Source organism: Gorilla gorilla, chromosome 17, assembly GCF_029281585.2.
Source record: "Gorilla gorilla gorilla isolate KB3781 chromosome 17, NHGRI_mGorGor1-v2.1_pri, whole genome shotgun sequence".
Lineage (NCBI taxonomy): Eukaryota > Metazoa > Chordata > Mammalia > Primates > Hominidae > Gorilla > Gorilla gorilla.
The window spans coordinates 24082485-24108877 of NC_073241.2; positions in this window are offsets into that span (position 1 = coordinate 24082485).

Here is a 26393-nt window from a genome sequence, read left to right on the forward strand (position 1 = left end):
GGCGGATCACAGACAAGGGTCTGTCACTTGGGTGACCAGTGCAGAGTCATGATGTCACAATGCCGCCATAGGCAGATCACAGAAGTGGGCCTGTCACCTGGGTCCCCATTGCACAGTTTTGATGTCACAATGCCACCTTAGGCAGATCACAGACAAGGGTCTGTCACCTGGGTGACCAGTGCAGAGTTATGATGTCACAATGACCCCTTAGGCAGATAACGAACAAGGGTCTGTCGTAAGGGTGACGAGTGCAGTGTTGTGATGTCAAAATGCCCCCTTAGGCAGATCACAGACAAGGTTCTGTCGCCTGGGTGACCAGTGCAGAGTCCTGATAACACAATGCCCCCTTAGGCAGATCACAGAAAAGGGAATGTGACCTGGTTGCCCACTGCAGAGTTATGATGTCACAATGTCGCCTTAGGCACATCACAGACAAGCGCCTGTCACCTGGGTGACCAGTGCAGCGTTATGATGTCACAATGACCCTTTGGCAGATCACAGACAAGGGTCTGTCACCTGGGGGACCGGTGCAGATTTATGATGTCCCAATGACTCCTTAGGCAGATCAAAGACAAGGGTCTGTCACCTGGGTGACCATTGCAGAGTTATGATGTCACAATGCCCCCTTAGGCAGATCACAGTCAAGAGTCTGCACCTGGGCGACCAGTGCGGAGTTATGATATCACAATGCCCCCTAAGGCAGATCACAGACAAGGGTCTGTCACCTGGGTGACCAGTGCGGAGTTATGATGTCACAATGCCTCCTTAGGCAGATCACAGACAAGGGTCTGTCTCCTGGGTGACCAGTGGTGTATTATGTTGTCACAATGACCCCTTAGGCAGATCACAGACAAGGGCCTGTCACCTGGGTGACCCGTGCAGTGTTATGATGTCACAATGCCCCCTTAGGCAGATCACAGTTAATGGACTGTCACCTGGGTGACCAGTGCAGAGTTATGATGTCACAATGCCCCCTTAGGCAGATCAAAGGAAAGGGTCTGTCACCTGGGTGACCAGTGCAGTGTTATCATTTCACAGTGCCCACTTAGGCAGATAAAATCCAGGGTCTGTCACCTCAGTGACCAGTGCAGAGTTATGACGTCACAATGACCCCTTAGGCTGATCAACGACCAGGGTCTGTCACCTGGGTGACCAGTGCAGAGTTCTCATGTCACAATGCTGCCTTAGGCAGATGAAAGAAAAGGGTGTGTCACCTGGGTGACTAGTGCAGTATTATGATGTCACAGTGACCCCTTAGGGAGATCAAAGACAAGGGTCTATCACCTGGATGACCAGGGCAGAGTTATGATGTCACTATGCCAACTTAGGCAGTTCACAGACAAGTGTCTGTCACCTGGGTGAGCAGTGCAGAATTATGATGTCACAATGCCCCCTTAGGCAGATAACAGATAAGGGTCTGTCACCTGGGTGACCATTGCAGAGTTATGATGTCACAATGACCCGTTAGGCAGATCAAAGACCAGGGTCTGTATCCTGGGTGACCAGTGAAGAGTTATGATGTCACAATACACCTTAGGCAGACCACAGACGAGGGTCTGTCACCTGGGTGACCAGTGCAGAGTTATGATGTCACAATGACCCCTTAGGCAGATTACAGACAAGGTTCTGTCACCTGGGTGACCAGTGCAGTGTTATGATGTCACAATGTCCCCTTAGGGAGATCACAGACAAGGGTCTGTCACCAGGGCCACAAGTGCAGAGTTAGGATGTCACAATGCTACCTTGGGCAGATGAAGGAAAAGGGTCTGTCACCTGGGTGACCAGTGCAGTGTTATGATGTCACAATGACCCCTTAGGCAGATCAAAGACAAGGGTCTGTCACCTGGATGACCAGGACAGAGTTATGATGTCCCAATGCTGCCTTAGGAAGATCACAGACAAGGGTCTATCACCTGGCTGAGCAGTGCAGAATTATGATGTCACAATGCCCCCTTAGGCAAAAAACAGACAAGGGTCTGTCACCTGGGTGACCCGTGAAGAGTAATGATGTCACAATGCACCCTTAGGCAGACCACAGACAATGGCTTGTCACCTGGGTGACCCGTGCAGAGTTATGATGTCACAATGCACCCTTAGGCAGATCACAGACAAGGGTCTGTCACCTGGGTGACCCATGCGGAATTATGATGTCACAGTGCCCCTTAGGCAGATGACAGACAAGTGTCTGTCGCCTGGGAGAGCAGTGCAGGGTTATGATTTCACAATGCCCCCTTAGGCAGAGCACAGACAAGGGTCTGTCACCACGGTGACCAGTACAGAGTTATGACCTGACAATGCCCACTTAGGCGGATCACAGACAAGGGTCTGTCACTTGGGTGACCAGTGCAGAGTCATGATGTCACAATGCCGCCATAGGCAGATCACAGAAGTGGGCCTGTCACCTGGGTCCCCATTGCACAGTTTTGATGTCACAATGCCACCTTAGGCAGATCACAGACAAGGGTCTGTCACCTGGGTGACCAGTGCAGAGTTATGATGTCACAATGACCCCTTAGGCAGATAACGAACAAGAGTCTGTCGTAAGGGTGACGAGTGCAGTGTTGTGATGTCAAAATGCCCCCTTAGGCAGATCACAGACAAGGTTCTGTCGCCTGGGTGACCAGTGCAGAGTCCTGATATCACAATGCCCCCTTAGGCAGATCACAGAAAAGGGAATGTGACCTGGTTGCCCATTGCAGAGTTATGATGTCACAATGTCGCCTTAGGCACATCACAGACAAGCGCCTGTCACCTGGGTGACCAGTGCAGCGTTATGATGTCACAATGACCCTTTGGCAGATCACAGACAAGGGTCTGTCACCTGGGGGACCGGTGCAGATTTATGATGTCCCAATGACTCCTTAGGCAGATCAAAGACAAGGGTCTGTCACCTGGGTGACCATTGCAGAGTTATGATGTCACAATGCCCCCTTAGGCAGATCACAGTCAAGAGTCTGCATCTGGGCGACCAATGCGGAGTTATGATATCACAATGCCCCCTAAGGCAGATCACAGACAAGGGTCTGTCACCTGGGTGACCAGTGCGGAGTTATGATGTCACAATGCCCCCTTAGGCAGATCACAGACAAGGGTCTGTCTCCTGGGTGACCAGTGGTGTATTATGTTGTCACAATGACCCCTTAGGCACATCACAGACAAGGGCCTGTCACCTGGGTGACCCGTGCAGTGTTATGATGTCACAATGCCCCCTTAGGCAGATCACAGTTAATGGACTGTCACCTGGGTGACCAGTGCAGAGTTATGATGCCACAATGCCCCCTTAGGCAGATCAAAGGAATGGGTCTGTCACCTGGGTGACCAGTGCAGTGTTATCATTTCACAGTGCCCACTTAGGCAGATAAAATCCAGGGTCTGTCACCTCAGTGACCAGTGCAGAGTTATGACGTCACAATGACCCCTTAGGCTGATCAACGACCAGGGTCTGTCACCTGGGTGACCAGTGCAGAGTTCTCATGTCACAATGCTGCCTTAGGCAGATGAAAGAAAAGGGTGTGTCACCTGGGTGACTAGTGCAGTATTATGATGTCACAGTGACCCCTTAGGGAGATCAAAGACAAGGGTCTATCACCTGGATGACCAGGGCAGAGTTATGATGTCACTATGCCAACTTAGGCAGTTCACAGACAAGTGTCTGTCACCTGGGTGAGCAGTGCAGAATTATGATGTCACAATGCCCCCTTAGGCAGATAACAGATAAGGGTCTGTCACCTGGGTGACCATTGCAGAGTTATGATGTCACAATGACCCGTTAGGCAGATCAAAGACCAGGGTCTGTATCCTGGGTGACCAGTGAAGAGTTATGATGTCACAATACACCTTAGGCAGACCACAGACGAGGGTCTGTCACCTGGGTGACCAGTGCAGAGTTATGATGTCACAATGACCCCTTAGGCAGATTACAGACAAGGTTCTGTCACCTGGGTGACCAGTGCAGTGTTATGATGTCACAATGTCCCCTTAGGGAGATCACAGACAAGGGTCTGTCACCAGGGCCACAAGTGCAGAGTTAGGATGTCACAATGCTACCTTGGGCAGATGAAGGAAAAGGGTCTGTCACCTGGGTGACCAGTGCAGTGTTATGATGTCACAATGACCCCTTAGGCAGATCAAAGACAAGGGTCTGTCACCTGGATGACCAGGACAGAGTTATGATGTCCCAATGCTGCCTTAGGAAGATCACAGACAAGGGTCTATCACCTGGCTGAGCAGTGCAGAATTATGATGTCACAATGCCCCCTTAGGCAAAAAACAGACAAGGGTCTGTCACCTGGGTGACCCGTGAAGAGTAATGATGTCACAATGCACCCTTAGGCAGACCACAGACAATGGCTTGTCACCTGGGTGACCCGTGCAGAGTTATGATGTCACAATGCACCCTTAGGCAGATCACAGACAAGGGTCTGTCACCTGGGTGACCCATGCGGAATTATGATGTCACAGTGCCCCTTAGGCAGATGACAGACAAGTGTCTGTCGCCTGGGAGAGCAGTGCAGGGTTATGATTTCACAATGCCCCCTTAGGCAGAGCACAGACAAGGGTCTGTCACCACGGTGACCAGTACAGAGTTATGACCTGACAATGCCCACTTAGGCGGATCACAGACAAGGGTCTGTCACTTGGGTGACCAGTGCAGAGTCATGATGTCACAATGCCGCCATAGGCAGATCACAGAAGTGGGCCTGTCACCTGGGTCCCCATTGCACAGTTTTGATGTCACAATGCCACCTTAGGCAGATCACAGACAAGGGTCTGTCACCTGGGTGACCAGTGCAGAGTTATGATGTCACAATGACCCCTTAGGCAGATAACGAACAAGGGTCTGTCGTAAGGGTGACGACTGCAGTGTTGTGATGTCAAAATGCCCCCTTAGGCAGATCACAGACAAGGTTCTGTCGCCTGGGTGACCAGTGCAGAGTCCTGATATCACAATGCCCCCTTAGGCAGATCACAGAAAAGGGAATGTGACCTGGTTGCCCATTGCAGAGTTATGATGTCACAATGTCGCCTTAGGCACATCACAGACAAGCGCCTGTCACCTGGGTGACCAGTGCAGCGTTATGATGTCACAATGACCCTTTGGCAGATCACAGACAAGGGTCTGTCACCTGGGGGACCGGTGCAGATTTATGATGTCCCAATGACTCCTTAGGCAGATCAAAGACAAGGGTCTGTCACCTGGGTGACCATTGCAGAGTTATGATGTCACAATGCCCCCTTAGGCAGATCACAGTCAAGAGTCTGCACCTGGGCGACCAGTGCGGAGTTATGATATCACAATGCCCCCTAAGGCAGATCACAGACAAGGGTCTGTCACCTGGGTGACCAGTGCGGAGTTATGATGTCACAATGCCCCCTTAGGCAGATCACAGACAAGGGTCTGTCTCCTGGGTGACCAGTGGTGTATTATGTTGTCACAATGACCCCTTAGGCAGATCACAGACAAGGGCCTGTCACCTGGGTGACCCGTGCAGTGTTATGATGTCACAATGCCCCCTTAGGCAGATCACAGTTAATGGACTGTCACCTGGGTGACCAGTGCAGAGTTATGATGTCACAATGCCCCCTTAGGCAGATCAAAGGAAAGGGTCTGTCACCTGGGTGACCAGTGCAGTGTTATCATTTCACAGTGCCCACTTAGGCAGATAAAATCCAGGGTCTGTCACCTCAGTGACCAGTGCAGAGTTATGACATCACAATGACCCCTTAGGCTGATCAACGACCAGGGTCTGTCACCTGGGTGACCAGTGCAGAGTTCTCATGTCACAATGCTGCCTTAGGCAGATGAAAGAAAAGGGTGTGTCACCTGGGTGACTAGTGCAGTATTATGATGTCACAGTGACCCCTTAGGGAGATCAAAGACAAGGGTCTATCACCTGGATGACCAGGGCAGAGTTATGATGTCACTATGCCAACTTAGGCAGTTCACAGACAAGTGTCTGTCACCTGGGTGAGCAGTGCAGAATTATGATGTCACAATGCCCCCTTAGGCAGATAACAGATAAGGGTCTGTCACCTGGGTGACCATTGCAGAGTTATGATGTCACAATGACCCGTTAGGCAGATCAAAGACCAGGGTCTGTATCCTGGGTGACCAGTGAAGAGTTATGATGTCACAATACACCTTAGGCAGACCACAGACGAGGGTCTGTCACCTGGGTGACCAGTGCAGAGTTATGATGTCACAATGACCCCTTAGGCAGATTACAGACAAGGTTCTGTCACCTGGGTGACCAGTGCAGTGTTATGATGTCACAATGTCCCCTTAGGGAGATCACAGACAAGGGTCTGTCACCAGGGCCACAAGTGCAGAGTTAGGATGTCACAATGCTACCTTGGGCAGATGAAGGAAAAGGGTCTGTCACCTGGGTGACCAGTGCAGTGTTATGATGTCACAATGACCCCTTAGGCAGATCAAAGACAAGGGTCTGTCACCTGGATGACCAGGACAGAGTTATGATGTCCCAATGCTGCCTTAGGAAGATCACAGACAAGGGTCTATCACCTGGCTGAGCAGTGCAGAATTATGATGTCACAATGCCCCCTTAGGCAAAAAACAGACAAGGGTCTGTCACCTGGGTGACCCGTGAAGAGTAATGATGTCACAATGCACCCTTAGGCAGACCACAGACAATGGCTTGTCACCTGGGTGACCCGTGCAGAGTTATGATGTCACAATGCACCCTTAGGCAGATCACAGACAAGGGTCTCTCACCTGGGTGACCCATGCGGAATTATGATGTCACAGTGCCCCTTAGGCAGATGACAGACAAGTGTCTGTCGCCTGGGAGAGCAGTGCAGGGTTATGATTTCACAATGCCCCCTTAGGCAGAGCACAGACAAGGGTCTGTCACCACGGTGACCAGTACAGAGTTATGACCTGACAATGCCCACTTAGGCGGATCACAGACAAGGGTCTGTCACTTGGGTGACCAGTGCAGAGTCATGATGTCACAATGCCGCCATAGGCAGATCACAGAAGTGGGCCTGTCACCTGGGTCCCCATTGCACAGTTTTGATGTCACAATGCCACCTTAGGCAGATCACAGACAAGGGTCTGTCACCTGGGTGACCAGTGCAGAGTTATGATGTCACAATGACCCCTTAGGCAGATAACGAACAAGGGTCTGTCGTAAGGGTGACGAGTGCAGTGTTGTGATGTCAAAATGCCCCCTTAGGCAGATCACAGACAAGGTTCTGTCGCCTGGGTGACCAGTGCAGAGTCCTGATATCACAATGCCCCCTTAGGCAGATCACAGAAAAGGGAATGTGACCTGGTTGCCCATTGCAGAGTTATGATGTCACAATGTCGCCTTAGGCACATCACAGACAAGCGCCTGTCACCTGGGTGACCAGTGCAGCGTTATGATGTCACAATGACCCTTTGGCAGATCACAGACAAGGGTCTGTCACCTGGGGGACCGGTGCAGATTTATGATGTCCCAATGACTCCTTAGGCAGATCAAAGACAAGGGTCTGTCACCTGGGTGACCATTGCAGAGTTATGATGTCACAATGCCCCCTTAGGCAGATAACGAACAAGGGTCTGTCGTAAGGGTGACGAGTGCAGTGTTGTGATGTCAAAATGCCCCCTTAGGCAGATCACAGACAAGGTTCTGTCGCCTGGGTGACCAGTGCAGAGTCCTGATATCACAATGCCCCCTTAGGCAGATCACAGAAAAGGGAATGTGACCTGGTTGCCCATTGCAGAGTTATGATGTCACAATGTCGCCTTAGGCACATCACAGACAAGCGCCTGTCACCTGGGTGACCAGTGCAGCGTTATGATGTCACAATGACCCTTTGGCAGATCACAGACAAGGGTCTGTCACCTGGGGGACCGGTGCAGATTTATGATGTCCCAATGACTCCTTAGGCAGATCAAAGACAAGGGTCTGTAACCTGGGTGACCATTGCAGACTTATGATGTCACAATGCCCCCTTAGGCAGATCACAGTCAAGAGTCTGCACCTGGGCGACCAGTGCGGAGTTATGATATCACAATGCCCCTAAGGCAGATCACAGACAAGGGTCTGTCACCTGGGTGACCAGTGCGGAGTTATGATGTCACAATGCCCCCTTAGGCAGATCACAGACAAGGGTCTGTCTCCTGGGTGACCCGTGCAGAGTTATGATGTCACAATGCACCCTTAGGCAGATCACAGACAAGGGTCTGTCACCTGGGTGACCCATGCGGAATTATGATGTCACAGTGCCCCTTAGGCAGATGACAGACAAGTGTCTGTCGCCTGGGAGAGCAGTGCAGGGTTATGATTTCACAATGCCCCCTTAGGCAGAGCACAGACAAGGGTCTGTCACCACGGTGACCAGTACAGAGTTATGACCTGACAATGCCCACTTAGGCGGATCACAGACAAGGGTCTGTCACTTGGGTGACCAGTGCAGAGTCATGATGTCACAATGCCGCCATAGGCAGATCACAGAAGTGGGCCTGTCACCTGGGTCCCCATTGCACAGTTTTGATGTCACAATGCCACCTTAGGCAGATCACAGACAAGGGTCTGTCACCTGGGTGACCAGTGCAGAGTTATGATGTCACAATGACCCCTTAGGCAGATAACGAACAAGGGTCTGTCGTAAGGGTGACGAGTGCAGTGTTGTGATGTCAAAATGCCCCCTTAGGCAGATCACAGACAAGGTTCTGTCGCCTGGGTGACCAGTGCAGAGTCCTGATATCACAATGCCCCCTTAGGCAGATCACAGAAAAGGGAATGTGACCTGGTTGCCCATTGCAGAGTTATGATGTCACAATGTCGCCTTAGGCACATCACAGACAAGCGCCTGTCACCTGGGTGACCAGTGCAGCGTTATGATGTCACAATGACCCTTTGGCAGATCACAGACAAGGGTCTGTCACCTGGGGGACCGGTGCAGATTTATGATGTCCCAATGACTCCTTAGGCAGATCAAAGACAAGGGTCTGTCACCTGGGTGACCATTGCAGAGTTATGATGTCACAATGCCCCCTTAGGCAGATCACAGTCAAGAGTCTGCACCTGGGCGACCAGTGCGGAGTTATGATATCACAATGCCCCCTAAGGCAGATCACAGACAAGGGTCTGTCACCTGGGTGACCAGTGCGGAGTTATGATGTCACAATGCCCCCTTAGGCAGATCACAGACAAGGGTCTGTCTCCTGGGTGACCAGTGGTGTATTATGTTGTCACAATGACCCCTTAGGCAGATCACAGACAAGGGCCTGTCACCTGGGTGACCCGTGCAGTGTTATGATGTCACAATGCCCCCTTAGGCAGATCACAGTTAATGGACTGTCACCTGGGTGACAAGTGCAGAGTTATGATGTCACAATGCCCCCTTAGGCAGATCAAAGAAAAGGGTCTGTCACCTGGGTGACCAGTGCAGTGTTATCATTTCACAGTGCCCACTTAGGCAGATAAAATCCAGGGTCTGTCACCTCAGTGACAAGTGCAGAGTTATGACGTCACAATGACCCCTTAGGCTGATCAACGACCAGGGTCTGTCACCTGGGTGACCAGTGCAGAGTTCTCATGTCACAATGCTGCCTTAGGCAGATGAAAGAAAAGGGTGTGTCACCTGGGTGACTAGTGCAGTATTATGATGTCACAGTGACCCCTTAGGGAGATCAAAGACAAGGGTCTATCACCTGGATGACCAGGGCAGAGTTATGATGTCACTATGCCAACTTAGGCAGTTCACAGACAAGTGTGTGTCACCTGGGTGAGCAGTGCAGAATTATGATGTCACAATGCCCCCTTAGGCAGATAACAGATAAGGGTCTGTCACCTGGGTGACCATTGCAGAGTTATGATGTCACAATGACCCGTTAGGCAGATCAAAGACCAGGGTCTGTATCCTGGGTGACCAGTGAAGAGTTATGATGTCACAATACACCTTAGGCAGACCACAGACGAGGGTCTGTCACCTGGGTGACCAGTGCAGAGTTATGATGTCACAATGACCCCTTAGGCAGATTACAGACAAGGTTCTGTCACCTGGGTGACCAGTGCAGTGTTATGATGTCACAATGTCCCCTTAGGGAGATCACAGACAAGGGTCTGTCACCAGGGCCACAAGTGCAGAGTTAGGATGTCACAATGCTACCTTGGGCAGATGAAGGAAAAGGGTCTGTCACCTGGGTGACCAGTGCAGTGTTATGATGTCACAATGACCCCTTAGGCAGATCAAAGACAAGGGTCTGTCACCTGGATGACCAGGACAGAGTTATGATGTCCCAATGCTGCCTTAGGAAGATCACAGACAAGGGTCTATCACCTGGCTGAGCAGTGCAGAATTATGATGTCACAATGCCCCCTTAGGCAAAAAACAGACAAGGGTCTGTCACCTGGGTGACCCGTGAAGAGTAATGATGTCACAATGCACCCTTAGGCAGACCACAGACAATGGCTTGTCACCTGGGTGACCCGTGCAGAGTTATGATGTCACAATGCACCCTTAGGCAGATCACAGACAAGGGTCTGTCACCTGGGTGACCCATGCGGAATTATGATGTCACAGTGCCCCTTAGGCAGATGACAGACAAGTGTCTGTCGCCTGGGAGAGCAGTGCAGGGTTATGATTTCACAATGCCCCCTTAGGCAGAGCACAGACAAGGGTCTGTCACCACGGTGACCAGTACAGAGTTATGACCTGACAATGCCCACTTAGGCGGATCACAGACAAGGGTCTGTCACTTGGGTGACCAGTGCAGAGTCATGATGTCACAATGCCGCCATAGGCAGATCACAGAAGTGGGCCTGTCACCTGGGTCCCCATTGCACAGTTTTGATGTCACAATGCCACCTTAGGCAGATCACAGACAAGGGTCTGTCACCTGGGTGACCAGTGCAGAGTTATGATGTCACAATGACCCCTTAGGCAGATAACGAACAAGGGTCTGACGTAAGGGTGACGAGTGCAGTGTTGTGATGTCAAAATGCCCCCTTAGGCAGATCACAGACAAGGTTCTGTCGCCTGGGTGACCAGTGCAGAGTCCTGATATCACAATGCCCCCTTAGGCAGATCACAGAAAAGGGAATGTGACCTGGTTGCCCATTGCAGAGTTATGATGTCACAATGTCGCCTTAGGCACATCACAGACAAGCGCCTGTCACCTGGGTGACCAGTGCAGCGTTATGATGTCACAATGACCCTTTGGCAGATCACAGACAAGGGTCTGTCACCTGGGGGACCGGTGCAGATTTATGATGTCCCAATGACTCCTTAGGCAGATCAAAGACAAGGGTCTGTCACCTGGGTGACCATTGCAGAGTTATGATGTCACAATGCCCCCTTAGGCAGATCACAGTCAAGAGTCTGCACCTGGGCGACCAGTGCGGAGTTATGATATCACAATGCCCCCTAAGGCAGATCACAGACAAGGGTCTGTCACCTGGGTGACCAGTGCGGAGTTATGATGTCACAATGCCCCCTTAGGCAGATCACAGACAAGGGTCTGTCTCCTGGGTGACCAGTGGTGTATTATGTTGTCACAATGACCCCTTAGGCAGATCACAGACAAGGGCCTGTCACCTGGGTGACCCGTGCAGTGTTATGATGTCACAATGCCCCCTTAGGCAGATCACAGTTAATGGACTGTCACCTGGGTGACCAGTGCAGAGTTATGATGTCACAATGCCCCCTTAGGCAGATCAAAGGAAAGGGTCTGTCACCTGGGTGACCAGTGCAGTGTTATCATTTCACAGTGCCCACTTAGGCAGATAAAATCCAGGGTCTGTCACCTCAGTGACCAGTGCAGAGTTATGACGTCACAATGACCCCTTAGGCTGATCAACGACCAGGGTCTGTCACCTGGGTGACCAGTGCAGAGTTCTCATGTCACAATGCTGCCTTAGGCAGATGAAAGAAAAGGGTGTGTCACCTGGGTGACTAGTGCAGTATTATGATGTCACAGTGACCCCTTAGGGAGATCAAAGACAAGGGTCTATCACCTGGATGACCAGGGCAGAGTTATGATGTCACTATGCCAACTTAGGCAGTTCACAGACAAGTGTCTGTCACCTGGGTGAGCAGTGCAGAATTATGATGTCACAATGCCCCCTTAGGCAGATAACAGATAAGGGTCTGTCACCTGGGTGACCATTGCAGAGTTATGATGTCACAATGACCCGTTAGGCAGATCAAAGACCAGGGTCTGTATCCTGGGTGACCAGTGAAGAGTTATGATGTCACAATACACCTTAGGCAGACCACAGACGAGGGTCTGTCACCTGGGTGACCAGTGCAGAGTTATGATGTCACAATGACCCCTTAGGCAGATTACAGACAAGGTTCTGTCACCTGGGTGACCAGTGCAGTGTTATGATGTCACAATGTCCCCTTAGGGAGATCACAGACAAGGGTCTGTCACCAGGGCCACAAGTGCAGAGTTAGGATGTCACAATGCTACCTTGGGCAGATGAAGGAAAAGGGTCTGTCACCTGGGTGACCAGTGCAGTGTTATGATGTCACAATGACCCCTTAGGCAGATCAAAGACAAGGGTCTGTCACCTGGATGACCAGGACAGAGTTATGATGTCCCAATGCTGCCTTAGGAAGATCACAGACAAGGGTCTATCACCTGGCTGAGCAGTGCAGAATTATGATGTCACAATGCCCCCTTAGGCAAAAAACAGACAAGGGTCTGTCACCTGGGTGACCCGTGAAGAGTAATGATGTCACAATGCACCCTTAGGCAGACCACAGACAATGGCTTGTCACCTGGGTGACCCGTGCAGAGTTATGATGTCACAATGCACCCTTAGGCAGATCACAGACAAGGGTCTGTCACCTGGGTGACCCATGCGGAATTATGATGTCACAGTGCCCCTTAGGCAGATGACAGACAAGTGTCTGTCGCCTGGGAGAGCAGTGCAGGGTTATGATTTCACAATGCCCCCTTAGGCAGAGCACAGACAAGGGTCTGTCACCACGGTGACCAGTACAGAGTTATGACCTGACAATGCCCACTTAGGCGGATCACAGACAAGGGTCTGTCACTTGGGTGACCAGTGCAGAGTCATGATGTCACAATGCCGCCATAGGCAGATCACAGAAGTGGGCCTGTCACCTGGGTCCCCATTGCACAGTTTTGATGTCACAATGCCACCTTAGGCAGATCACAGACAAGGGTCTGTCACCTGGGTGACCAGTGCAGAGTTATGATGTCACAATGACCCCTTAGGCAGATAACGAACAAGGGTCTGTCGTAAGGGTGACGAGTGCAGTGTTGTGATGTCAAAATGCCCCCTTAGGCAGATCACAGACAAGGTTCTGTCGCCTGGGTGACCAGTGCAGAGTCCTGATATCACAATGCCCCCTTAGGCAGATCACAGAAAAGGGAATGTGACCTGGTTGCCCATTGCAGAGTTATGATGTCACAATGTCGCCTTAGGCACATCACAGACAAGCGCCTGTCACCTGGGTGACCAGTGCAGCGTTATGATGTCACAATGACCCTTTGGCAGATCACAGACAAGGGTCTGTCACCTGGGGGACCGGTGCAGATTTATGATGTCCCAATGACTCCTTAGGCAGATCAAAGACAACGGTCTGTCACCTGGGTGACCATTGCAGAGTTATGATGTCACAATGCCCCCTTAGGCAGATCACAGTCAAGAGTCTGCACCTGGGCGACCAGTGCGGAGTTATGATATCACAATGCCCCCTAAGGCAGATCACAGACAAGGGTCTGTCACCTGGGTGACCAGTGCGGAGTTATGATGTCACAATGCCCCCTTAGGCAGATCACAGACAAGGGTCTGTCTCCTGGGTGACCAGTGGTGTATTATGTTGTCACAATGACCCCTTAGGCAGATCACAGACAAGGGCCTGTCACCTGGGTGACCCGTGCAGTGTTATGATGTCACAATGCCCCCTTAGGCAGATCACAGTTAATGGACTGTCACCTGGGTGACCAGTGCAGAGTTATGATGTCACAATGCCCCCTTAGGCAGATCAAAGGAAAGGGTCTGTCACCTGGGTGACCAGTGCAGTGTTATCATTTCACAGTGCCCACTTAGGCAGATAAAATCCAGGGTCTGTCACCTCAGTGACCAGTGCAGAGTTATGACGTCACAATGACCCCTTAGGCTGATCAACGACCAGGGTCTGTCACCTGGGTGACCAGTGCAGAGTTCTCATGTCACAATGCTGCCTTAGGCAGATGAAAGAAAAGGGTGTGTCACCTGGGTGACTAGTGCAGTATTATGATGTCACAGTGACCCCTTAGGGAGATCAAAGACAAGGGTCTATCACCTGGATGACCAGGGCAGAGTTATGATGTCACTATGCCAACTTAGGCAGTTCACAGACAAGTGTCTGTCACCTGGGTGAGCAGTGCAGAATTATGATGTCACAATGCCCCCTTAGGCAGATAACAGATAAGGGTCTGTCACCTGGGTGACCATTGCAGAGTTATGATGTCACAATGACCCGTTAGGCAGATCAAAGACCAGGGTCTGTATCCTGGGTGACCAGTGAAGAGTTATGATGTCACAATACACCTTAGGCAGACCACAGACGAGGGTCTGTCACCTGGGTGACCAGTGCAGAGTTATGATGTCACAATGACCCCTTAGGCAGATTACAGACAAGGTTCTGTCACCTGGGTGACCAGTGCAGTGTTATGATGTCACAATGTCCCCTTAGGGAGATCACAGACAAGGGTCTGTCACCAGGGCCACAAGTGCAGAGTTAGGATGTCACAATGCTACCTTGGGCAGATGAAGGAAAAGGGTCTGTCACCTGGGTGACCAGTGCAGTGTTATGATGTCACAATGACCCCTTAGGCAGATCAAAGACAAGGGTCTGTCACCTGGATGACCAGGACAGAGTTATGATGTCCCAATGCTGCCTTAGGAAGATCACAGACAAGGGTCTAGCACCTGGCTGAGCAGTGCAGAATTATGATGTCACAATGCCCCCTTAGGCAAAAAACAGACAAGGGTCTGTCACCTGGGTGACCCGTGAAGAGTAATGATGTCACAATGCACCCTTAGGCAGACCACAGACAATGGCTTGTCACCTGGGTGACCCATGCAGAGTTATGATGTCACAATGCACCCTTAGGCAGATCACAGACAAGGGTCTGTCACCTGGGTGACCCATGCGGAATTATGATGTCACAGTGCCCCTTAGGCAGATGACAGACAAGTGTCTGTCGCCTGGGAGAGCAGTGCAGGGTTATGATTTCACAATGCCCCCTTAGGCAGAGCACAGACAAGGGTCTGTCACCACGGTGACCAGTACAGAGTTATGACCTGACAATGCCCACTTAGGCGGATCACAGACAAGGGTCTGTCACTTGGGTGACCAGTGCAGAGTCATGATGTCACAATGCCGCCATAGGCAGATCACAGAAGTGGGCCTGTCACCTGGGTCCCCATTGCACAGTTTTGATGTCACAATGCCACCTTAGGCAGATCACAGACAAGGGTCTGTCACCTGGGTGACCAGTGCAGAGTTATGATGTCACAATGACCCCTTAGGCAGATAACGAACAAGGGTCTGTCGTAAGGGTGACGAGTGCAGTGTTGTGATGTCAAAATGCCCCCTTAGGCAGATCACAGACAAGGTTCTGTCGCCTGGGTGACCAGTGCAGAGTCCTGATATCACAATGCCCCCTTAGGCAGATCACAGAAAAGGGAATGAGACCTGGTTGCCCATTGCAGAGTTATGATGTCACAATGTCGCCTTAGGCACATCACAGACAAGCGCCTGTCACCTGGGTGACCAGTGCAGCGTTATGATATCACAATGACCCTTTGGCAGATCACAGACAAGGGTCTGTCACCTGGGGGACCGGTGCAGATTTATGATGTCCCAATGACTCCTTAGGCAGATCAAAGACAAGGGTCTGTCACCTGGGTTACCAGTGCGGAGTTATGATGTCACAATGCCCCCTTAGGCAGATCACAGACAAGGGTCTGTCTCCTGGGTGACCAGTGGTGTATTATGTTGTCACAATGACCACTTAGGCAGATCACAGACAAGGGCCTGTCACCTGGGTGACCCGTGCAGTGTTATGATGTCACAATGCCCCCTTAGGCAGATCACAGTTAATGGACTGTCACCTGGGTGACCAGTGCAGAGTTATGATGTCACAATGCCCCCTTAGGCAGATCAAAGGAAAGGGTCTGTCACCTGGGTGACCAGTGCAGTGTTATCATTTCACAGTGCCCACTTAGGCAGATAAAATCCAGGGTCTGTCACCTCAGTGACCAGTGCAGAGTTATGACATCACAATGACCCCTTAGGCTGATCAACGACCAGGGTCTGTCACCTGGGTGACCAGTGCAGAGTTCTCATGTCACAATGCTGCCTTAGGCAGATGAAAGAAAAGGGTGTGTCACCTGGGTGACTAGTGCAGTATTATGATGTCACAGTGACCCCTTAGGGAGATCAAAGACAAGGGTCTATCACCTGGATGACCAGGGCAGAGTTATGATGTCACTATGCCAACTTAGGCAGTTCACAGACAAGTGTCTGTCACCTGGGTGAGCAGTGCAGAATTATGATGTCGCAATGCCCCCTTAGGCAGATAACAGATAAGGGTCTGTCACCTGGGTGACCATTGCAGAGTTATGATGTCACAATGACCCGTTAGGCAGATCAAAGACCAGGGTCTGTATCCTGGGTGACCAGTGAAGAGTTATGATGTCACAATACACCTTAGGCAGACCACAGACGAGGGTCTGTCACCTGGGTGACCAGTGCAGAGTTATGATGTCACAATGACCCCTTAGGCAGATTACAGACAAGGTTCTGTCACCTGGGTGACCAGTGCAGTGTTATGATGTCACAATGTCCCCTTAGGGAGATCACAGACAAGGGTCTGTCACCAGGGCCACAAGTGCAGAGTTAGGATGTCACAATGCTACCTTGGGCAGATGAAGGAAAAGGGTCTGTCACCTGGGTGACCAGTGCAGTGTTATGATGTCACAATGACCCCTTAGGCGGATCAAAGACAAGGGTCTGTCACCTGGATGACCAGGACAGAGTTATGATGTCCCAATGCTGCCTTAGGAAGATCACAGACAAGGGTCTATCACCTGGCTGAGCAGTGCAGAATTATGATGTCACAATGCCCCCTTAGGCAAAAAACAGACAAGGGTCTGTCACCTGGGTGACCCGTGAAGAGTAATGATGTCACAATGCACCCTTAGGCAGACCACAGACAATGGCTTGTCACCTGGGTGACCCGTGCAGAGTTATGATGTCACAATGCACCCTTAGGCAGATCACAGACAAGGGTCTGTCACCTGGGTGACCCATGCGGAATTATGATGTCACAGTGCCCCTTAGGCAGATGACAGACAAGTGTCTGTCGCCTGGGAGAGCAGTGCAGGGTTATGATTTCACAATGCCCCCTTAGGCAGAGCACAGACAAGGGTCTGTCACCACGGTGACCAGTACAGAGTTATGACCTGACAATGCCCACTTAGGCGGATCACAGACAAGGGTCTGTCACTTGGGTGACCAGTGCAGAGTCATGATGTCACAATGCCGCCATAGGCAGATCACAGAAGTGGGCCTGTCACCTGGGTCCCCATTGCACAGTTTTGATGTCACAATGCCACCTTAGGCAGATCACAGACAAGGGTCTGTCACCTGGGTGACCAGTGCAGAGTTATGATGTCACAATGACCCCTTAGGCAGATAACGAACAAGGGTCTGTCGTAAGGGTGACGAGTGCAGTGTTGTGATGTCAAAATGCCCCCTTAGGCAGATCACAGACAAGGTTCTGTCGCCTGGGTGACCAGTGCAGAGTCCTGATATCACAATGCCCCCTTAGGCAGATCACAGAAAAGGGAATGAGACCTGGTTGCCCATTGCAGAGTTATGATGTCACAATGTCGCCTTAGGCACATCACAGACAAGCGCCTGTCACCTGGGTGACCAGTGCAGCGTTATGATATCACAATGACTCTTTGGCAGATCACAGACAAGGGTCTGTCACCTGGGGGACCGGTGCAGATTTATGATGTCCCAATGACTCCTTAGGCAGATCAAAGACAAGGGTCTGTCACCTGGGTTACCAGTGCGGAGTTATGATGTCACAATGCCCCCTTAGGCAGATCACAGACAAGGGTCTGTCTCCTGGGTGACCAGTGGTGTATTATGTTGTCACAATGACCACTTAGGCAGATCACAGACAAGGGCCTGTCACCTGGGTGACCCGTGCAGTGTTATGATGTCACAATGCCCCCTTAGGCAGATCACAGTTAATGGACTGTCACCTGGGTGACCAGTGCAGAGTTATGATGTCACAATGCCCCCTTAGGCAGATCAAAGGAAAGGGTCTGTCACCTGGGTGACCAGTGCAGTGTTATCATTTCACAGTGCCCACTTAGGCAGATAAAATCCAGGGTCTGTCACCTCAGTGACCAGTGCAGAGTTATGACATCACAATGACCCCTTAGGCTGATCAACGACCAGGGTCTGTCACCTGGGTGACCAGTGCAGAGTTCTCATGTCACAATGCTGCCTTAGGCAGATGAAAGAAAAGGGTGTGTCACCTGGGTGACTAGTGCAGTATTATGATGTCACAGTGACCCCTTAGGGAGATCAAAGACAAGGGTCTATCACCTGGATGACCAGGGCAGAGTTATGATGTCACTATGCCAACTTAGGCAGTTCACAGACAAGTGTCTGTCACCTGGGTGAGCAGTGCAGAATTATGATGTCACAATGCCCCCTTAGGCAGATAACAGATAAGGGTCTGTCACCTGGGTGACCATTGCAGAGTTATGATGTCACAATGACCCGTTAGGCAGATCAAAGACCAGGGTCTGTATCCTGGGTGACCAGTGAAGAGTTATGATGTCACAATACACCTTAGGCAGACCACAGACGAGGGTCTGTCACCTGGGTGACCAGTGCAGAGTTATGATGTCACAATGACCCCTTAGGCAGATTACAGACAAGGTTCTGTCACCTGGGTGACCAGTGCAGTGTTATGATGTCACAATGTCCCCTTAGGGAGATCACAGACAAGGGTCTGTCACCAGGGCCACAAGTGCAGAGTTAGGATGTCACAATGCTACCTTGGGCAGATGAAGGAAAAGGGTCTGTCACCTGGGTGACCAGTGCAGTGTTATGATGTCACAATGACCCCTTAGGCAGATCAAAGACAAGGGTCTGTCACCTGGATGACCAGGACAGAGTTATGATGTCCCAATGCTGCCTTAGGAAGATCACAGACAAGGGTCTATCACCTGGCTGAGCAGTGCAGAATTATGATGTCACAATGCCCCCTTAGGCAAAAAACAGACAAGGGTCTGTCACCTGGGTGACCCGTGAAGAGTAATGATGTCACAATGCACCCTTAGGCAGACCACAGACAATGGCTTGTCACCTGGGTGACCCGTGCAGAGTTATGATGTCACAATGCACCCTTAGGCAGATCACAGACAAGGGTCTGTCACCTGGGTGACCCATGCGGAATTATGATGTCACAGTGCCCCTTAGGCAGATGACAGACAAGTGTCTGTCGCCTGGGAGAGCAGTGCAGGGTTATGATTTCACAATGCCCCCTTAGGCAGAGCACAGACAAGGGTCTGTCACCACGGTGACCAGTACAGAGTTATGACCTGACAATGCCCACTTAGGCGGATCACAGACAAGGGTCTGTCACTTGGGTGACCAGTGCAGAGTCATGATGTCACAATGCCGCCATAGGCAGATCACAGAAGTGGGCCTGTCACCTGGGTCCCCATTGCACAGTTTTGATGTCACAATGCCACCTTAGGCAGATCACAGACAAGGGTCTGTCACCTGGGTGACCAGTGCAGAGTTATGATGTCACAATGACCCCTTAGGCAGATAACGAACAAGGGTCTGTCGTAAGGGTGACGAGTGCAGTGTTGTGATGTCAAAATGCCCCCTTAGGCAGATCACAGACAAGGTTCTGTCGCCTGGGTGACCAGTGCAGAGTCCTGATATCACAATGCCCCCTTAGGCAGATCACAGAAAAGGGAATGAGACCTGGTTGCCCATTGCAGAGTTATGATGTCACAATGTCGCCTTAGGCACATCACAGACAAGCGCCTGTCACCTGGGTGACCAGTGCAGCGTTATGATATCACAATGACCCTTTGGCAGATCACAGACAAGGGTCTGTCACCTGGGGGACCGGTGCAGATTTATGATGTCCCAATGACTCCTTAGGCAGATCAAAGACAAGGGTCTGTCACCTGGGTTACCAGTGCGGAGTTATGATGTCACAATGCCCCCTTAGGCAGATCACAGACAAGGGTCTGTCTCCTGGGTGACCAGTGGTGTATTATGTTGTCACAATGACCACTTAGGCAGATCACAGACAAGGGCCTGTCACCTGGGTGACCCGTGCAGTGTTATGATGTCACAATGCCCCCTTAGGCAGATCACAGACAAGGTTCTGTCGCCTGGGTGACCAGTGCAGAGTCCTGATATCACAATGCCCCCTTAGGCAGATCACAGAAAAGGGAATGAGACCTGGTTGCCCATTGCAGAGTTATGATGTCACAATGTCGCCTTAGGCACATCACAGACAAGCGCCTGTCACCTGGGTGACCAGTGCAGCGTTATGATATCACAATGACCCTTTGGCAGATCACAGACAAGGGTCTGTCACCTGGGGGACCGGTGCAGATTTATGATGTCCCAATGACTCCTTAGGCAGATCAAAGACAAGGGTCTGTCACCTGGGTTACCAGTGCGGAGTTATGATGTCACAATGCCCCCTTAGGCAGATCACAGACAAGGGTCTGTTTCCTGGGTGACCAGTGGTGTATTATGTTGTCACAATGACCACTTAGGCAGATCACAGACAAGGGCCTGTCACCTGGGTGACCCGTGCAGTGTTATGATGTCACAATGCCCCCTTAGGCAGATCACAGTTAATGGACTGTCACCTGGGTGACCAGTGCAGAGTTATGATGTCACAATGCCCCCTTAGGCAGATCAAAGGAAAGGGTCTGTCACCTGGGTGACCAGTGCAGTGTTATCATTTCACAGTGCCCACTTAGGCAGATAAAATCCAGTGTCTGTCACCTCAGTGACCAGTGCAGAGTTATGACATCACAATGACCCCTTAGGCTGATCAACGACCAGGGTCTGTCACCTGGGTGACCAGTGCAGAGTTCTCATGTCACAATGCTGCCTTAGGCAGATGAAAGAAAAGGGTGTGTCACCTGGGTGACTAGTGCAGTATTATGATGTCACAGTGACCCCTTAGGGAGATCAAAGACAAGGGTCTATCACCTGGATGACCAGGGCAGAGTTATGATGTCACTATGCCAACTTAGGCAGTTCACAGACAAGTGTCTGTCACCTGGGTGAGCAGTGCAGAATTATGATGTCACAATGCCCCCTTAGGCAGATAACAGATAAGGGTCTGTCACCTGGGTGACCATTGCAGAGTTATGATGTCACAATGACCCGTTAGGCAGATCAAAGACCAGGGTCTGTATCCTGGGTGACCAGTGAAGAGTTATGATGTCACAATACACCTTAGGCAGACCACAGACGAGGGTCTGTCACCTGGGTGACCAGTGCAGAGTTATGATGTCACAATGACCCCTTAGGCAGATTACAGACAAGGTTCTGTCACCTGGGTGACCAGTGCAGTGTTATGATGTCACAATGTCCCCTTAGGGAGATCACAGACAAGGGTCTGTCACCAGGGCCACAAGTGCAGAGTTAGGATGTCACAATGCTACCTTGGGCAGATGAAGGAAAAGGGTCTGTCACCTGGGTGACCAGTGCAGTGTTATGATGTCACAATGACCCCTTAGGCAGATCAAAGACAAGGGTCTGTCACCTGGATGACCAGGACAGAGTTATGATGTCCCAATGCTGCCTTAGGAAGATCACAGACAAGGGTCTATCACCTGGCTGAGCAGTGCAGAATTATGATGTCACAATGCCCCCTTAGGCAAAAAACAGACAAGGGTCTGTCACCTGGGTGACCCGTGAAGAGTAATGATGTCACAATGCACCCTTAGGCAGACCACAGACAATGGCTTGTCACCTGGGTGACCCGTGCAGAGTTATGATGTCACAATGCACCCTTAGGCAGATCACAGACAAGGGTCTGTCACCTGGGTGACCCATGCGGAATTATGATGTCACAGTGCCCCTTAGGCAGATGACAGACAAGTGTCTGTCGCCTGGGAGAGCAGTGCAGGGTTATGATTTCACAATGCCCCCTTAGGCAGAGCACAGACAAGGGTCTGTCACCACGGTGACCAGTACAGAGTTATGACCTGACAATGCCCACTTAGGCGGATCACAGACAAGGGTCTGTCACTTGGGTGACCAGTGCAGAGTCATGATGTCACAATGCCGCCATAGGCAGATCACAGAAGTGGGCCTGTCACCTGGGTCCCCATTGCACAGTTTTGATGTCACAATGCCACCTTAGGCAGATCACAGACAAGGGTCTGTCACCTGGGTGACCAGTGCAGAGTTATGATGTCACAATGACCCCTTAGGCAGATAACGAACAAGGGTCTGTCGTAAGGGTGACGAGTGCAGTGTTGTGATGTCAAAATGCCCCCTTAGGCAGATCACAGACAAGGTTCTGTCGCCTGGGTGACCAGTGCAGAGTCCTGATATCACAATGCCCCCTTAGGCAGATCACAGAAAAGGGAATGTGACCTGGTTGCCCATTGCAGAGTTATGATGTCACAATGTCACCTTAGGCACATCACAGACAAGCGCCTGTCACCTGGGTGACCAGTGCAGCGTTATGATGTCACAATGACCCTTTGGCAGATCACAGACAAGGGTCTGTCACCTGGGGGACCGGTGCAGATTTATGATGTCCCAATGACTCCTTAGGCAGATCAAAGACAAGGGTCTGTCACCTGGGTGACCATTGCAGAGTTATGATGTCACAAAGCCCCCTTAGGCAGATCACAGTCAAGAGTCTGCACCTGGGCGACCAGTGCGGAGTTATGATATCACAATGCCCCCTAAGGCAGATCACAGACAAGGGTCTGTCACCTGGGTGACCAGTGCGGAGTTATGATGTCACAATGCCCCCTTAGGCAGATCACAGACAAGGGTCTGTCTCCTGGGTGACCAGTGGTGTATTATGTTGTCACAATGACCCCTTAGGCAGATCACAGACAAGGGCCTGTCACCTGGGTGACCCGTGCAGTGTTATGATGTCACAATGCCCCCTTAGGCAGATCACAGTTAATGGACTGTCACCTGGGTGACCAGTGCAGAGTTATGATGTCACAATGCCCCCTTAGGCAGATCAAAGGAAAGGGTCTGTCACCTGGCTGACCAGTGCACTGTTATCATTTCACAGTGCCCACTTAGGCAGATAAAATCCAGGGTCTGTCACCTCAGTGACCAGTGCAGAGTTATGACGTCACAATGACCCCTTAGGCTGATCAACGACCAGGGTCTGTCACCTGGGTGACCAGTGCAGAGTTCTCATGTCACAATGCTGCCTTAGGCAGATGAAAGAAAAGGGTGTGTCACCTGGGTGACTAGTGCAGTATTATGATGTCACAGTGACCCCTTAGGGAGATCAAAGACAAGGGTCTATCACCTGGATGACCAGGGCAGAGTTATGATGTCACTATGCCAACTTAGGCAGTTCACAGACAAGTGTCTGTCACCTGGGTGAGCAGTGCAGAATTATGATGTCACAATGCCCCCTTAGGCAGATAACAGATAAGGGTCTGTCACCTGGCTGACCATTGCAGATTTATGATGTCACAATGACCCGTTAGGCAGATCAAAGACCAGGGTCTGTATCCTGGGTGACCAGTGAAGAGTTATGATGTCACAATACACCTTAGGCAGACCACAGACGAGGGTCTGTCACCTGGGTGACCAGTGCAGAGTTATGATGTCACAATGACCCCTTAGGCAGATTACAGACAAGGTTCTGTCACCTGGGTGACCAGTGCAGTGTTATGATGTCACAATGTCCCCTTAGGGAGATCACAGACAAGGGTCTGTCACCAGGGCCACAAGTGCAGAATTAGGATGTCACAATGCTACCTTGGGCAGATGAAGGAAAAGGGTCTGTCACCTGGGTGACCAGTGCAGTGTTATGATGTCACAATGACCCCTTAGGCAGATCAAAGACAAGGGTCTGTCACCTGGATGACCAGGACAGAGTTATGATGTCCCAATGCTGCCTTAGGAAGATCACAGACAAGGGTCTATCACCTGGCTGAGCAGTGCAGAATTATGATGTCACAATGCCCCCTTAGGCAAAAAACAGACAAGGGTCTGTCACCTGGGTGACCCGTGAAGAGTAATGATGTCACAATGCACCCTTAGGCAGACCACAGACAATGGCTTGTCACCTGGGTGACCCGTGCAGAGTTATGATGTCACAATGCACCCTTAGGCAGATCACAGACAAGGGTCTGTCACCTGGGTGACCCATGCGGAATTATGATGTCACAGTGCCCCTTAGGCAGATGACAGACAAGTGTCTGTCGTCTGGGAGAGCAGTGCAGGGTTATGATTTCACAATGCCCCCTTAGGCAGAGCACAGACAAGGGTCTGTCACCACGGTGACCAGTACAGAGTTATGACCTGACAATGCCCACTTAGGCGGATCACAGACAAGGGTCTGTCACTTGGGTGACCAGTGCAGAGTCATGATGTCACAATGCCGCCATAGGCAGATCACAGAAGTGGGCCTGTCACCTGGGTCCCCATTGCACAGTTTTGATGTCACAATGCCACCTTAGGCAGATCACAGACAAGGGTCTGTCACCTGGGTGACCAGTGCAGAGTTATGATGTCACAATGACCCCTTAGGCAGATAACGAACAAGGGTCTGTCGTAAGGGTGACGAGTGCAGTGTTGTGATGTCAAAATGCCCCCTTAGGCAGATCACAGACAAGGTTCTGTCACCTGGGTGACCAGTGCAGAGTCCTGATATCACAATGCCCCCTTAGGCAGATCACAGAAAAGGGAATGTGACCTGGTTGCCCATTGCAGAGTTATGATGTCACAATGTTGCCTTAGGCACATCACAGACAAGCGCCTGTCACCTGGGTGACCAGTGCAGCGTTATGATGTCACAATGACCCTTTGGCAGATCACAGACAAGGGTCTGTCACCTGGGGGACCGGTGCAGATTTATGATGTCCCAATGACTCCTTAGGCAGATCAAAGACAAGGGTCTGTCACCTGGGTGACCATTGCAGAGTTATGATGTCACAATGCCCCCTTAGGCAGATCACAGTCAAGAGTCTGCACCTGGGCGACCAGTGCGGAGTTATGATATCACAATGCCCCCTAAGGCAGATCACAGACAAGGGTCTGTCACCTGGGTGACCAGTGCGGAGTTATGATGTCACAATGCCCCTTAGGCAGATCACAGACAAGGGTCTGTCTCCTGGGTGACCAGTGGTGTATTATGTTGTCACAATGACCACTTAGGCAGATCACAGACAAGGGCCTGTCACCTGGGTGACCCGTGCAGTGTTATGATGTCACAATGCCCCCTTAGGCAGATCACAGTTAATGGACTGTCACCTGGGTGACCAGTGCAGAGTTATGATGTCACAATGCCCCCTTAGGCAGATCAAAGAAAAGGGTCTGTCACCTGGGTGACCAGTGCAGTGTTATCATTTCACAGTGCCCACTTAGGCAGATAAAATCCAGGGTCTGTCACCTCAGTGACCAGTGCAGAGTTATGACGTCACAATGACCCCTTAGGCTGATCAACGACCAGGGTCTGTCACCTGGGTGACCAGTGCAGAGTTCTCATGTCACAATGCTGCCTTAGGCAGATGAAAGAAAAGGGTGTGTCACCTGGGTGACTAGTGCAGTATTATGATGTCACAGTGACCCCTTAGGGAGATCAAAGACAAGGGTCTATCACCTGGATGACCAGGGCAGAGTTATGATGTCACTATGCCAACTTAGGCAGTTCACAGACAAGTGTCTGTCACCTGGGTGAGCAGTGCAGAATTATGATGTCACAATGCCCCCTTAGGCAGATAACAGATAAGGGTCTGTCACCTGGGTGACCATTGCAGAGTTATGATGTCACAATGACCCGTTAGGCAGATCAAAGACCAGGGTCTGTATCCTGGGTGACCAGTGAAGAGTTATGATGTCACAATACACCTTAGGCAGACCACAGACGAGGGTCTGTCACCTGGGTGACCAGTGCAGAGTTATGATGTCACAATGACCCCTTAGGCAGATTACAGACAAGGTTCTGTCACCTGGGTGACCAGTGCAGTGTTATGATGTCACAATGTCCCCTTAGGGAGATCACAGACAAGGGTCTGTCACCAGGGCCACAAGTGCAGAGTTAGGATGTCACAATGCTACCTTGGGCAGATGAAGGAAAAGGGTCTGTCACCTGGGTGACCAGTGCAGTGTTATGATGTCACAAT